The 14,796-nt window shown below is 37.9% G+C and overlaps 1 long non-coding RNA gene across 1 annotated transcript; it reads right to left on the bottom strand.

Annotated features, from left to right (window-relative positions):
• Positions 1-2,830: 2,830 nt before the first annotated feature.
• On the bottom strand, positions 2,831-12,060 carry LOC122489896. Its single transcript, XR_006299037.1, has 3 exons — positions 11,951-12,060; positions 10,896-11,056; positions 2,831-3,286 (listed from the first exon to the last, which is right to left on the bottom strand). It is a non-coding gene; the product is annotated as an uncharacterized LOC122489896 (long non-coding RNA).
• Positions 12,061-14,796: the final 2,736 nt, after the last annotated feature.

The following is a 14,796-nucleotide window of genomic DNA, read 5'->3' as shown; positions in this document are numbered from 1 at the left end:
CACAAATATTTATCAAGGCATTCTGTCAGGCCTTCAGAAGGTAACAAAAAGAAGATAAAGTCATTCCCTTTATTGTTAAAAACTGGGGGAAGGGGAGCCTGGGTGGCTCAGTTAGTTAAACACCTGACTTTGGCTCAGGTCATGATCTCATGGTTCATGAGTTAAAGCCCTGCTTTGGGCTCTGTGCTGACAGCTCAGGGCCCGGAGCCTGCTTTGGATTCTGTGTCTCCCTCTTTCTCTGCTCTTCCCCCCGCTCATGCTCTGTCCCTCTCTCCTTCAAAAATAAATAAACATTAAAAACAAATAATAATAATAAAGTAGTCCCATTGGGTTGCCTGGGTGGCTCAGATGGTTACGTGTCTGACTCTTGATTGCACCTCAGGTCTTGATCTCAGGGTTGTGAGTTCAAGCCCTGCATTATGCTCTGCTGGGTGTGAAGCCTACTTAAAAAAAATAATAATAATTAATAAAGAATAAAGTAGTCCCTTAACAAAAAAGAAAAAAAAAAGTAAACCCTTAACATTTAGGACCTATAGCTTCATATTCTTCTAGAATAAAATGTTTTGTATTTTTGGTTTACAGATGTACCTGAAGCTCAGAAAATAAAATTTCAGTCATCAGCTATACCATTTTGTGTATGTTAACATAGGCTCTAAATTTTAACAATTGGCCAGGCAACAGAAAAAAAAAAAATCTGAATATAGCATTGTACCAAGTCAATTCAATGCTCACCACTTGAAGCATATTTTATTTTTGAAAATTAGTGTAGCCTTGCAGTACAATCTTGCAGCAATTATTATTTTGTATTGGCTATTACATTAAGGGCTATATGGGATAGTAAAGTGAAGGTTGTCCTTGCAATTGAGGAACTTACAATCTCATTGAGGAGGGAGTATCTTTTCTTGAATGTTTCCTCTTCAGCAAATTCACATACTCAAACCAGTCATGTGCACAAGAAAACTCAGGATTAACGTGGCAAAGAGAAGGTGTCAGAGATGATCAGGATTGTCCCTTCAGGACCAACTTTCCCTCCCTCAGTGTTAAATATATAATTGAAGTCCTAGACTATGGATGTGACAGATACAATATTTATGCATTCACTATATATATATGGGAGCTATTTCACTTGTGAGCAGTACTTTCTCCATGTTTGCTTGAAGTGCTTTGTTTTAGCTCTGAAGGGCCACTTTAATCCATTCCCTCTGACCTCAGGGGTTCTCAAGACTTACAGAAGAGTTTCTGTCAGGCCACATTAGGAAAAAATGTCTACTTTTTGGCTTCACTTTTTCAGGATTTATAGTTAATGTCATTTTTTTGAGACCAGGTCAGGAAGAGATTTCTTCTTCTATTAAAATTCTATTAAAATAAAAAGGGCCACTTAGGTAGGCTGCTAATTTTTTTATAAACCCACAGATGTCTTATTAGTGGCCAAAATAAATACCTTCTCTGAGTCTTGGTTTCCTTGTCCATCATGCAGGGATGATAATACCTATATTATAAGCTAGTATTCTCCCAGGATGTATTTGGAGAATGTCAATATAAGGTTGTAGAGAGGATAACAGCATACATTTGGGAGTTTACTATATGCCAGGCACTGTGCTAAAAGATTCCAAGTATTAACATAGTTAATACAGGTTAGAGTGTGAAAATGCCAAGCACAATGCCTGGCATATAATATGTGGTAAATATTAATTTCCATTTACCTTCCTCTCCATTTTAATTTCACATTAATTTACATCCAGACAATTACCTAGCCAAATATTTCTCAAAGTTGACTGTCCATTATAAATGGCTGGGGAGCTTGGTAAAAAATTCCAGGCTCTATCCCCAAACCAGTTAAATTAGACACTAAGGTACAGACATATTTGAGAATCATGGATAACCTTTCCTTGGACTCAAGGGAGGGAATACCCACTCCCTTCCCAGTTTTGTTAAATTTATTCAGAAATATATTGCCTTATAACATTCAGGTATTATAAAGGACTGGGCATATACAGCACCTCTGCTCCATATTTTGACCCCTGGAGTCTTGCAGGATGTAATTAGCCTGATTCCACAAATGAATTAAGTACTTGAAGGTCATCATCCTATCCCTCCCCTCCACACCCTCCCCTCCCCCACCAACCTGGCTATATACATATTCCTTCAATGTTCCTTATCCATTGTGAATGCAAATAAACAAGATTCATTATGCTTATATTTTTCCTAAAGTCAGGTGCTCCAAACTGAACACTGTAACGTCCAAATAACAGAATAGAAAGAACAGAATGGGATTTTTTTTTTTTTTTAAGAGAGAGAGCACATGAGCAGGGGAAAGGGGCAGAGAGAGAATCTCAAGCAGGATCCATGCTCCGTGAGGAGTCTGATGCAGGGCTTGATCTCATGACCATGAGATCATGACCTGAGTGGAAATCAAGAGTCAGATGCTCAACCGACTGAGCCACCCAGGTGCCCTGAATAGGATTATTACTGCTTATATTCTGCATAGTATATTTCTTTGAATGGATCTTAAGAGAACATTAGCTTTTGGGGCAGCAATATTACCCTTTCACTCCTAATAAGATTAAAATTTACCAAACCTTTAAATTTTAAAGTATTCATGTGCTGCTGAATTAGGTTTTTTCATGTTACACTTTAATTTTATTTTTTGTAAGTTTATTTATTTTGAGAATGAGAGAAAGCGCAAGCAGGGGAAGGGCAGAGAAAGAGGAAAGAACAAGAATCCCAAGCTCCATGCTATCAGCACAGAGCCTGACACACCAAACCCATGAACCACGAGAACATGACCTGAGCTGAATTCGGACGCCTAACTGACTGAGCCACCCAGGCACCCCATTCATGTTACGCTTTATTGAAGTTTGTTTCCAACAGTTTACATGTATCTATATTAATTTTTATTCTATTAAATTAGTCTAATTCTTTTAACCTATTTGCATTTAGAAGATCATTAATTATTTCTAATGAGTAATTTTACCCCCTAATTTCACTTCATTTACAAATCTGGTCTGTAGCCAGGTCACTGTTGAAGTTCTCCCAGAAAGCTTCCTTTCAGAGTGATGCAGTATCTTTAGGATCTTTGTATAAACTATGGAGCTACCTACTCCCTCCTCCCCCCGTCCCCCCTAAACACACACATTTTAACTTTCTCCTAGGGCATCAGCAAGCACACTTGGTACCTCTTCAGAAATCAGGTTATGAAGCCCCCTCCATGCTGAGGGATGAGAAAGTGTGCCATTCCTCCCAGATGCAGTCCTAATAACTGATACACTTTGTTTTTCAAATTCCCCTGTCAAAAAAGGAAACAACTTCTTAGTAATCTTTTTACTTTCACTCTTTTTTTTTTAATGGTAGTATTACTATTTTGATATTATTATTTCAACTGTGGGTTTGAAACTTTTCAAATCAAAAAGTTGGAGAAATATTTAAAATGTTGTACAGCTTATTTTCATCAGTTGTCAAAAATAGAAAAAATATATTACAAAAGTACACAGATAAAAGTAAAATTGATAATCTTGATCAATTTCCATCAAGGTAATAATAATACTCATATTTAAAGATTGTTTTATAATTGGAGACTATAGGAGGCAAGTAGGAAGCACATATTATTGTGAAGAGTTACCAGTGATGTTGGGTTACTTCCTACAGCTCTGGATAGACCCAATTAGGACGCTGCCCCAGAATAACCACTTAACCTAGAAACTTAAAACTTATTTTGAGATTCATGAACTCCTCTACAAAATTCTAGAAATATGAGCCTTCTTATTCAGGGCTTGATTTCAGTACACATTTCTTGAGGTCGACTAATAGAGTAAAGGTTTGCATTGCAGAATCAGCCACGGCAACTGGATGCATGATTCCATACATGTAAGCCTTTGAATGTGTGACAGTAACTTCATTTCCAAGTCTTCATGTCTTTAAGATTCAACCTCTGATTCTAGAATTCATGGCAGTTTAGTATTGGGAAATGAGTGTGTTCTCCATTTGCTTTCTAGTCAGCATACATATCCAGCTTGAATCCATTTGCGTTTTCTTGACCACATTAATAGTGGCTAACACTGAGTGACAGATATTTAATCTTTACCACCTCACTGTTGTTTTTGCCTTAGCCCTCTCTCTTTGCTCATTTAAGTCACCAAAGATGTTACCTACAAGTAGTTTTTCTTTTGTTTTTGGAATTTGTCATTGTTTTCTTTATTAAAGTATAATTTACATACAGCACAAGAATGTTCATAGCAGTTTTATAACAGCTCAAAACTAGACACAAACCAATGTCCATCACAAGTGAATGAATAAATTATGGTGTATTCATACAATGGAACATGACTCAGCAACAAGAAGGAACAAACTATCGATCATGCAACAATTTCAGAATCATTGGTCAATGAAAGATGTTAGACAAGAGAGTGCATACTATGTAATTCCATATATGTGAAGTTGGATAGCATGGAAAACTTAATCTATGGTGATAGAAATCCAAAGAGTGGTTGCCTCAGGGTTAGTAATGAGAAAGAAACATGAGCCAACTGTTGGGTGATAGTAATGCTGGATTCGGCTGATGATAACACAGATGTATCTATTTGTCAAAACTCGTCAAGTTGTACAATAAAGATCCATGCATTTTAGTGTAAGTTATAACCTCATTAAACAACAGACTTAAAATTATTGTCATCAATTCAAAAAATGGAATTCTATTTGCCCATTTCTGCTATTTTTACTTTTCTTCAGTGCTTAAATACAAGTTGTTGACTCTACTTGTATGACCTTGTTTGCAAGTTCTTATTGCTGTATAATTTCATTTCTAATACCAATTTTAGGATTACTTTTTTTTTTTTTTTGGTTACTTTTCACCTTCAATTCTGGGCAAAAGTTGACCTCTCTAGAGATTTCCTTAACATACAAACTAAGAGGCTGTCATCCTCTGGTCACTGAAGAAGTTGAATCTGCTCATATTGACCTGTAAGTAGTACTCACATACTTATTCAATAATAATCTCCGTGTTTCCCTTTTCATTTCTGCCAATTTAGATGTCTACAAGATGATTCTCTGACCTTCTTTACTTGGACCCTTCTCTCTGACTCCAGCTTCAACTTACCAGTCTCTATTACCCTAACACAGTAGATTGTGAAGGGTGGCCCCCAGAAAAGCAGTGTGAGACTCACTTGAATCTTGTTAGAAATGCAAATGCAAGAACCCCACTCCTTCTCTATAGACTCAAACTCTGGAAGTAGACTCTAGCAACTGTAGTTTAACTAGCAATCCAGGTAATTCTGATGCATACTAATGTTTGGGAATCATTGCCCTAAACCCCATTGCTGTTCTTGCTTTATCTCTTAGTTTCCTGAATTCAGTTCTCATTATAAAAACAAAACAAGGGGCGCCTGGGTGGTTCAGTTAGTTCCACGACTGACTCTGGCTCAGGTCATGGTCTCGCGGTTTGAGTTTGAGCCCCGTGTTGGGCTCTGTGCTGCCAATTCAGAGCCTGGTGCCTGCTTCAAATTCTGTCTCTCCTTCTCTCTCTGCCCTCTCCCTCTCACACACTCTCTCTCGCTTTCAAAAAATAAACAAACATTAAAAAAGTTTAAAAACAAAACAAGATATTTACCTATATTCTTAATGACATTTGAGTTCTCTACCCCATGGAGTCACAATTTGAGCCTCAGGTATCTAATTCTGCTCCAAGTACACACCTCTGTCTTCAAAGTCTTCTCAGCAGATTGTTAGAAATATCAGAAATTTCCATGTATGCTCTCATTTTACATGTGTAATCCTACAGTTTTTGTATCACTATCCCCATATGATAGGGAAATAGAAGCTTAGCAAATTGAAGTGTATTAATTTAGATATAAGTAACACAGGTTGTATTCAGTTAGGGTTCCTTATTTCAAGGTAGGGCACATCTCACCATATTGCAGCAACCTGTAATTTTAGCATAAAGACATTTAAATCCTAATTAAGTATAAGTAGGTTAGCTTTAATATTCCCAATCTATTCATGAATGGCTTTCAAAAGGGATGCATTTATTTACCTTTATATATCTGTTCATTTATCTTTGTATATGTTAAATAATACAGGTTTTCTAAGCTCCATCAGATTATGACTGTTTCCTGTATTTAAAAATACAATTCTTGGGGCGCCTGGGTGGCTTGGTCGGTTGAGCGTCCGACTTCGGCTCAGGTCATGATCTCACAGTCCGTGAGTTCGAGCCCCGCGTCGGCTCTGTGCTGACAGCTCAGAGCCTGGAGCCTGTTTCAGATTCTGTGTCTCCCTCTCTCTCTGCCCCTCCCCTGTTCATGCTCTGTCTCTCTCTGTCTCAAAAATAAATAAATGTTAAAAAAAAAAAGTGATCACTATCACACTTTCAAAAAAATAAAAATAAAAATAAAAATAAAAATACAATTCTTGATACTTACTGTCTGAATTAAACTGCTTGGTTTTACCTTCCTTCAGAAGAACAGAGTTAGCCAAAGTAGTTCAAATGTTTTAATATCCTTCTGGAATTTGCTGAGCTGTAGACAGAACTGTCATTAACACTATGAAATGCAAAGAATGTGTATTTATTGAGGTTTGAGTCAATTGGGTGATTACTTATAACAGCACTTCATACTTAATTGTTATCCTCTTAACCAAGCTCTAACTTCTCTTAGTACAATAAGGAGTTGTGTTGAGATGAGTCTAGTACATGGTAGTCTAGGTGCTGTTGTAATCAATCATTTTAAGTAATGGTCAAACTTCTTCAAGTTTACTCTGAGGTCAATTTTGATGAATCCTCTCCAATTAGCTATTAAAAGCATAGATTTCATGTAACTAATTTTTAAAAATTATTTTATAAAGTCTTTAAAATAATATGTGAAAAAAAATGTGGTGAAGCATTTTATTTTAGTGCCAGCAAAACATTTTTTTCCTATGAACTGGAAATACCATATATCTAAAATCATTTAGAAGTAACTGGAACAAAGGCACCTGGCTGGCTGAGTCAGAAGAGCATGTGATTCTTGATCTCAGGGTTGTGAGTTCGAGCCCCACAGTGGGTGTACAGATTACTCAAAAATAAAATCTTTTAAAAAAAGTAACTGGAACATAGTGGACAAGTATTATTACTATGCCCCAGTGTTTTATATCTTTTTCATGTTATTCAAATTGTATCCTACATGGTCCAATTCAACTCTTTTTTTCACTTACTGCTCCATTATTTATGGATGTCTTTCATCTTTGAACTTCTACACACTTACAGTTTTATAGCAGAATTTGACATTGATTTTATTTTGTCTGCACTATACTCTATTTCATGTAGGTAAATCTTAGCATAAAAATAATAAAAATTATCAAGTCAGCTTTTATTTACTGAAAGCCATTGGGATGAACACTTTGCAAATATTTCATCTTCCTAACAGTTCTGTAACTTAAGTTTTATTATATTCATTCCATATTTGAGGAGCTTATGGCTCAGAGAAGTCAAGTGACCTGCTCAAATTGAACTGCCTGTATGTGGCACAACTGAGACATGAAGCCAGAACTGTCCGATTCCAATGTATGCTCTTTACCTAGTATACTAGGCAGGTTCTCTACAGAAATAGGGTCAATAGGAAGAGATTTATATGAGGAAATGGCTCATGTGATTAGGGAGGTCTACTGAGCAGTGTCACAATCTGCCACATGCAAGCTGGAAACCCAGGAAAGCTGAGTGATGTAGTATAATTCCAGTCTGAGTCCTAAGGCCTAAGAACCAAGTAAGCTGATGGTGTAAAGACCAGTCAAAGGCAGTAGAAGACTCATGTCCTAGCTCAAGTACTCAGGGAGGAAGCAAAAGAGGCAAATTCCTCCTTTCCTCTACCTTTTTGTTCTATCTAGGCCTTCAACAGACTGGATGATGCCCACCCATGTTGGGAAGGGCAATCTACTTTCTTGAGTCCACCAATTCAAATGCTAATTCCAGAAACACCCTCACAGACACATTCAGAAATAATATTTAGTCTGGGCACCCCCTGGCCCAGTCAAATTGACACATAAAATTACCTATCACACTCAGCACACAAAGGTATGAGGTCATTCAGGTCACAGACTTTGTCTCTTATTTCTCTAATGATTGAGGAAAGCAACGCTATCTAATCTTGTTTTTTGGCTATATATTATCATGGGAGGCATCATAACTAAATAAGCTTGTCTGAGAAAATTTTAATTTTGTAACAGTGATAGCTTAAGTATAATAAAGATGATGATTCAATTCTAATAGTATACACAGCATAAAACATACGTTGAAAATTCATGCCACAGTTGTTTTATGAATGTATGGTATATAAAATTATCATAAATATTCTCTTCAGAGCAGTTTAAATTTTTTTTTTCCAGAGCAGTTTTAACTTTAACCTAAAAGGCTGACAAACTACAGATTATCATTTTAAAGACCACTTTCTCCCTCTAGTGACCAGGAATGAGAATACCATGTCATATTCACAGGCATTTAAAAAACTGATTATCAATGTATATGTATACTTCCCCCTATGGTGTCTGGGAAATTTGCCGGCTATTTTGATTATTACAATGGATGTAGGTGCGATTGGTATTCATTAGGGACATTAGGGATGCTAGATCCTGCAGTGTGGAGAACAGTGCCCCGTATAAAGTAATTATCCAGTGTTAAACATATAGATGAAAAATATATTAATTATTATTTAAGCCTAGAGCCTAGCACCATTTTACAGATGAAGACATTTTGCACTGTTTTATTTTTATTTATTTATTATTATTTTTAAAGTAAACTCTACCCCCAACATGGGGCTTGAACTCAAGACTCTGAGATCAAGAGTTGCACATTCTACCAGCTGAGCCAGCCAGGCACACCCCTCACCTCCCTGCACTGTGTTAAACACTGCATTTTTTGAAAGCAACTTACTTCATCTACTCTTAAACACTGCTTGTAAGACACATCGTTACCTAACACTAAGAATGAAAACAATTGCCAGTTAAACTCTGACACAAAGCTTTCTAATGCTTATAATTTTTATTTTATCCACAATCAACAGAGTGAAAAGGCAACCTATAGAATGGGAGAAAATATTTGCAAACTATATATCTGAAAAGGTTAATCTCCAAAATATATAAGGAGCTAGTGATTCTATAGGTGTAGCCACCTAACTACTTCATCATGTCATTTAGTACAGGCATGCCCAACCATTTATAAATTAAAATAGATATTTTAAGAATTATTTCCCTTTTATTTTTCCTTGATATTACAACCAAGATGTTATATTAATTTTTTAAAAATTGGGGTTCCTGGCTGGCCCAGTCAGAAGAGTATGTGACTGACCGTTGATCTAGGGGGTCATGAGTTTGAGTCCCACGTTGGGTGTAGAGATGACTTAAACTAAAAAAATAAATTTAAATGATGGTACACTATTTGTGAATTTCAAGAAAGAAAACAGGAGTTCTAAAATACTCATTATAAGTAATGTTTTTCTTCTAATTTTTTTTTAAAGTTTACTCACTTTTGAGAGAGAGAGACAGGGTGTGAGTGGTGGAGGGGCAAAGAGGGAGACACAGAATCCGAAGCAGGCTCCAGGCTCTGAGCTGTCAGCACAGAGCCTGATGCGGGGCTCAAACTCATGAACCATGAGATCATGAGCTGACCAAAGTTGGCTGCTCAACCAACTGAGTCACCCAGGCACCCCAGAATGTTTTTTCTATTCTTCTAGAAAGTTTCCTACAAGCTCAATTTGATTGCCCCTGTCCCAATAATTCTGCTGTTCCCATGGCTGGGTTCATGGGTCCCATACCTGGTATAATGCTCTGCTGTGCCATCTTCAAAGTCTCAATAAATTTTGAACAAGGAGCCCCACATTTGTACTTTGCACCAGGCTTGCATATGACATAGTGGTCTTGACCACAACCAACAGAAATAATAATAATCTCTGGCTTTGAAGTAACACATCTTTACATTTTCAAAGTGCTTTCACATCTGTTATCTTTTTTGATCTTCACAATTAAGCAGTTAGAAAAGGAGAGAAAGTGGTAGAGAAGATACAACCTTGAAGTCAGAGTAGGCTTCAGTACAAATCTAGACTCTGCAGTAATCTTAAACTAGTGATATCATTTCTCTGATCTTCCCCTTCCTTTTCCGTAAAATAGCAGTACTACCTGTCATATGAAAGTTGATGTGATAATTATGTAAAATAACATAAAGCACATGGTAGACACTGAATAAGTCTTTCTCCTTTTAGCTCTTCTCTGTCCCCCAACTCCCAATTTGCAAAATACAAAAATTGAAACTAAGACGTTTAAATGATCTGTTAAATGTGTTAATCTGGGTCCTCTGAAGAGCAGAAGTCAAGCTGGGATTAAATGTGCAAAGTTATTACTAGGGGAAATGACTGTGAGTGAAATGGGGAGGGGCCCAGAAAAAAGATGGAAGAAACTTTTGACCAGGAAACAAGTCTGACTGAATGAAAAGAAGAACAAGAGAAAGTTGGGTGAAGTGGCCTAGACTCCTGTGCCATCCAGGGAAGATTCGAGGCCATTGGGGAGTCCTTGAGTCAGCCAGGGTCAGTGGTCAGCTGAGTCCCGCAGTTTCTAGGAATGGTTTTACCTTATGTATTCTAGCCACACTCAGTCTTGGCTGGAGCAGCTCACAGGACGTATGGCCTGAATGCAAGCAAAGCAGGCTACAGATTTCAGGGTACAGCATTCAGGCCCTTGGACGTTATTCTTCCTGTATTTGGAGGGCTGTGAGGTACATCTTCATGGCCACCACATTAATCTCCACACTGGGATGGTGCCAAAGCCAGAGGCAATTTGCCAATTAATATATGTCTTACCACGAGTGAGTTAACTTTCTGTGATTCCTGTGTCCTTGTTTATGAGGTTAAATGTATTAAAATGCCTAATGCAACCTTGACTCTTACCTGCAAGAAATTCAATTAGCTCGGCATCTTCTTTGAATGTAAAGTTAGTTGTTCTTCAGCCATTGTTTTCCCAGAAAGTAGGACAGCTTTCTGTTGGAATTGGCAAGTGTACCTGGCTCTGGACACATGGGGTCTGTCTGCTAAAGATGCCTTTGTCCTGTCTGAGGAAGAGAAACATTTCCATAGAATGCCTCTGTTGCTGCTCAACTCAACTCTGGGCTTTAGAGCCCAGGAGAGGTGACCCATTCAGTCAGAGAGACATAACTCCTTCCATACATTAAGGGTCATTCAGGGGAAATTGTTTGAAAATCAAGTATCTTTTGGCTATAATGGTCCATGAAATAATTATTTTTTTATTTTTAATTTTTCCATGAAATAAGAAAAGAAGGAAAAAAAGACACGGAGATGGGGGTGAGGGTGGAGGAAAGAAAGCAACTTATAAGGAAGGTTCACCTATGCAGAGTGCTGACCCACTACTCTGAGAAGTGAATAAAGATAGGTTGGGTGATCTTATTATTCCCATTTTTTTCAAAGTAGGCTCTACAACCAACGTGAGGCTTGAGCTCACTACCCCGAGATCAAGAGTTGCGTGCTCCTCTGGCTGAGCCAGCCAGGTGCCCCTTATTCTTCCCATTTTCAAAATGTGGAAATGAGATTTTAAAAAGTCAAACCACTTGCCCAAATTTCCATTGCCCCGTTAAGGCAGAGCTGGAACTCAGCCCATGTCTTTTGCCCTCCTCTAGTAAGACTAGGTCTATACAATACCAATAAAAAAAACAAATGAACAAAGGGAATGTTACATTTGATGGATGGAGAACTGGGGACGTAGGGCACTGAATCGTGAATTCCTGTTTCTCCTTTTACTAACTGGGTGCTTCCCCAACAATTGTTAGTATTTTTCTGGATGGGCAGAGGGGAATAGGAAGATAAGATTTAACATTAAATTGAGATGGTCATATGGTCTTATTTCTAAGAAAGTACCTTTGCATTTTATACATTGTGCAGAACTGCAGGACGATATAATGAATGAGTGCACGGTTCTTGAGTCAGATTACCTGGTTTCAGCTTGTGGCTCTATATTGCTGCTGTATGACCTTGGATAAGCAACTCAGTTTCTCTTTGCTTGAGTTCCTTCTGAGGTAATGTAAAATGGAGGTCATAGTATTTTTTTTTTAATTTTTTTTTTCAACGTTTATTTATTTTTGGGACAGAGAGAGACAGAGCATGAGCAGGGGAGGGGCAGAGAGAGAGGGAGACACAGAATCGGAAACAGGCTCCAGGCTCTGAGCCATCAGCCCAGAGCCTGACGCGGGGCTCGAACTCACGGACCGTGAGATCGTGACCTGGCTGAAGTCGGACGCTTAACCGACTGCGCCACCCAGGCGCCCCGGAGGTCATAGTATTATTACCTCACAGGGTTGTTCTGAGGATTAAAAGAGATAGCACATTTAGAAGACACTAAATAAATGTAGGCCAAAATGAATATATAACCAGAAACCATGTCACTCTGAAAAAAGAAAAAAAACCTGCTGTTCAAGAGCAATAACAGTGGATGTTTCCTAAGTTTTCCAGTGTTTACTATATACTTTAGTAAAGTCATTCCTGTTTGACTATATTAGTTTATTTTTGAACTTTTGTTAAAGTCCGTGTCCTGTGGCAAATGTACCTTCTAGTTTTTCACGACATTTTCTGCAAATGCTTTTTCATACAATCGTGTTACTGATACATCTTTTTCTCTGTAGTGAGGTTTATTGCCAATTGCCATTAGGACAGGCTCTGTTGTGTACCTATATTCTAATACGCAAATCAAATGATTCCTATTTTTTTTTTCTTTTTTTTTTTTTTTTAATTTTTTTTTTTCAACGTTTATTTATTTTTGGGACAGAGAGAGACAGAGCATGAACGGGGGAGGGGCAGAGAGAGAGGGAGACACAGAATTGGAAACAGGCTCCAGGCTCTGAGCCATCAGCCCAGAGCCCGACGCGGGGCTTGAACTCACGGACCGCGAGATCGTGACCTGGCTGAAGTCGGACGCTTAACCGACTGCGCCACCCAGGCGCCCCTTATGATTCCTATTTATAATACATATATCTACTCAACTCAAAATGAAATGCTAGCAGAGTCATATTATTCATTTTGGTAAAACCTTTTAAAATTTACATTTAAATCAAATCATCACATTTCATTAAAATGGTCAATGAGATAGTCAGTCACTGTAGATGCCAAGGATGAAGCCACTATACAGCCATCCTTGTCCAGGTGGGATGAGGAGACTGATCTGCATAAAGCAACCAAGAGAGTCAAAGCTAGAAAGTAAGTACTAAATTGGGTGGCAAAGGTCATAGAGCTATAGGACTATCAGAATGATAAGGGAAGGTTATGCGTAGGAGATAGGAGGAGGCAATTTGCCAATTAATATATGTCTTACCACGAGTGAGTTAACTTTCTGTGATTCCTGTGTCCTTGTTTATGAAATTAAATGCATTAAAATGCCTAATGCAATCTTCCTGAGATAGGCTTGAATGGAGTTTCAAGAATGGGCAGGCTATTATTAGTGGAAAATGATCGCAATGACAAGAACAATCAAAGCTATGGACAGGGACGTTTCAAGTAGTCGAGGTAAAAATCTTTCTAAAAATGTGGTATATACAACAAGAGAAAAAAGTTCACAGGTAGTAGCCTCAGGTAATTTTATAATTTTCTGTTGCAAATAGAAAATTCTTTCTTCTATGGCAAGGGAACTTTCATTCAGCATTTGCTCTTCTCTGCTTCTTGGCTCAGGTTATAATCCTAGAGAATTAATCCTCCCACAGTACAAAGACTCTTTAAGAAAGGAAACAAGGCAGAATAGTGTCAAAGAGTGACTCAAAGTCACAAAGTCACTTAATGATAGCACATTGCTTACTAATTGATTTCACCCTACAGAGGCAAAATAGGATTTATTAAAAGAGGAAAAAAAAGGGAGAGAAAAATCATTGTAGTCTGAGAAGAGTGAATCTTGTTTGCCCAATTTTTGTGGGATATCTGATTAGTTGGCAGCAATTTGGACAGTCTGTCCTTGAGTAGGCTGACTAGGGGTACAAAAATATCTTAATTGTTTACGAATTCTCTTGCAAACCTTTGTGAGCGAAACTATGAAGCTGCAGGGCAAGCTGTTTCCCTTTAATGTCAGTGTCTTTACCATCAACACCTCATTCTTAGTTGTACTGGGTCTGCACTACTTCCCTCCAGTCTCCTACCTGCTGCTGCTTGTTTCTAAATCCGATTCCCTACATGCTTCCTTTTCACTGGATCCTCTTCTGAGTCCTAATTTCAAAGTGATCATAATCTGGAGGCTCTGTAGTGGAGTTTCTATTACAAAGAATTATAATCAGGGGCTCCTGGGTGGCTCGGTCGGTTAAGCGTCCGACTTCGGCTCAGGTCATGATCTCACGGTCTGTGAGTTCGAGCCCCGTGTCGGGCTCTGTGCTGACAGCTGGGAGCCTGGAGCCTGTTCCAGATTCTGTGTCTCCCTCTCTCTCTGCCCCTCCCCTGTTCACGCTCTGTCTCTCTCTGTCTCAAAAATAAATAAACGTTTAAAAAAATTAAAAAAAAAGAATTATAATCATTTTTCTAATATGAATTTAAGATGTTAAACAAAAATATGCAAAATTTAAGTTTTCCTTCACTCTTGCATTTTTCTAAGGACTAACACCAGTGTTTTCATACTCCAACAAACAAAACAACACATAGCACAGTATCGACATCACTAGCAGATGAATTGTATGAGCTGACTTGAATAGACAAATTTTAAGTAAATACTTTAACATTTTAAATGTTACTTAAAATATTTTAATTTGGACAAGTAATAGTTTCAGTGCCTGCAAACAGTTGATTATTGCTTCTGCCCTGCAGTAAATTA

Source organism: Prionailurus bengalensis, chromosome B2 (assembly GCF_016509475.1).
Source record: "Prionailurus bengalensis isolate Pbe53 chromosome B2, Fcat_Pben_1.1_paternal_pri, whole genome shotgun sequence".
NCBI lineage: Eukaryota > Metazoa > Chordata > Mammalia > Carnivora > Felidae > Prionailurus > Prionailurus bengalensis.
The sequence above is the reverse complement of the archived record's forward strand: the minus strand, read 5'-3'. Positions and strand labels throughout refer to the sequence as shown.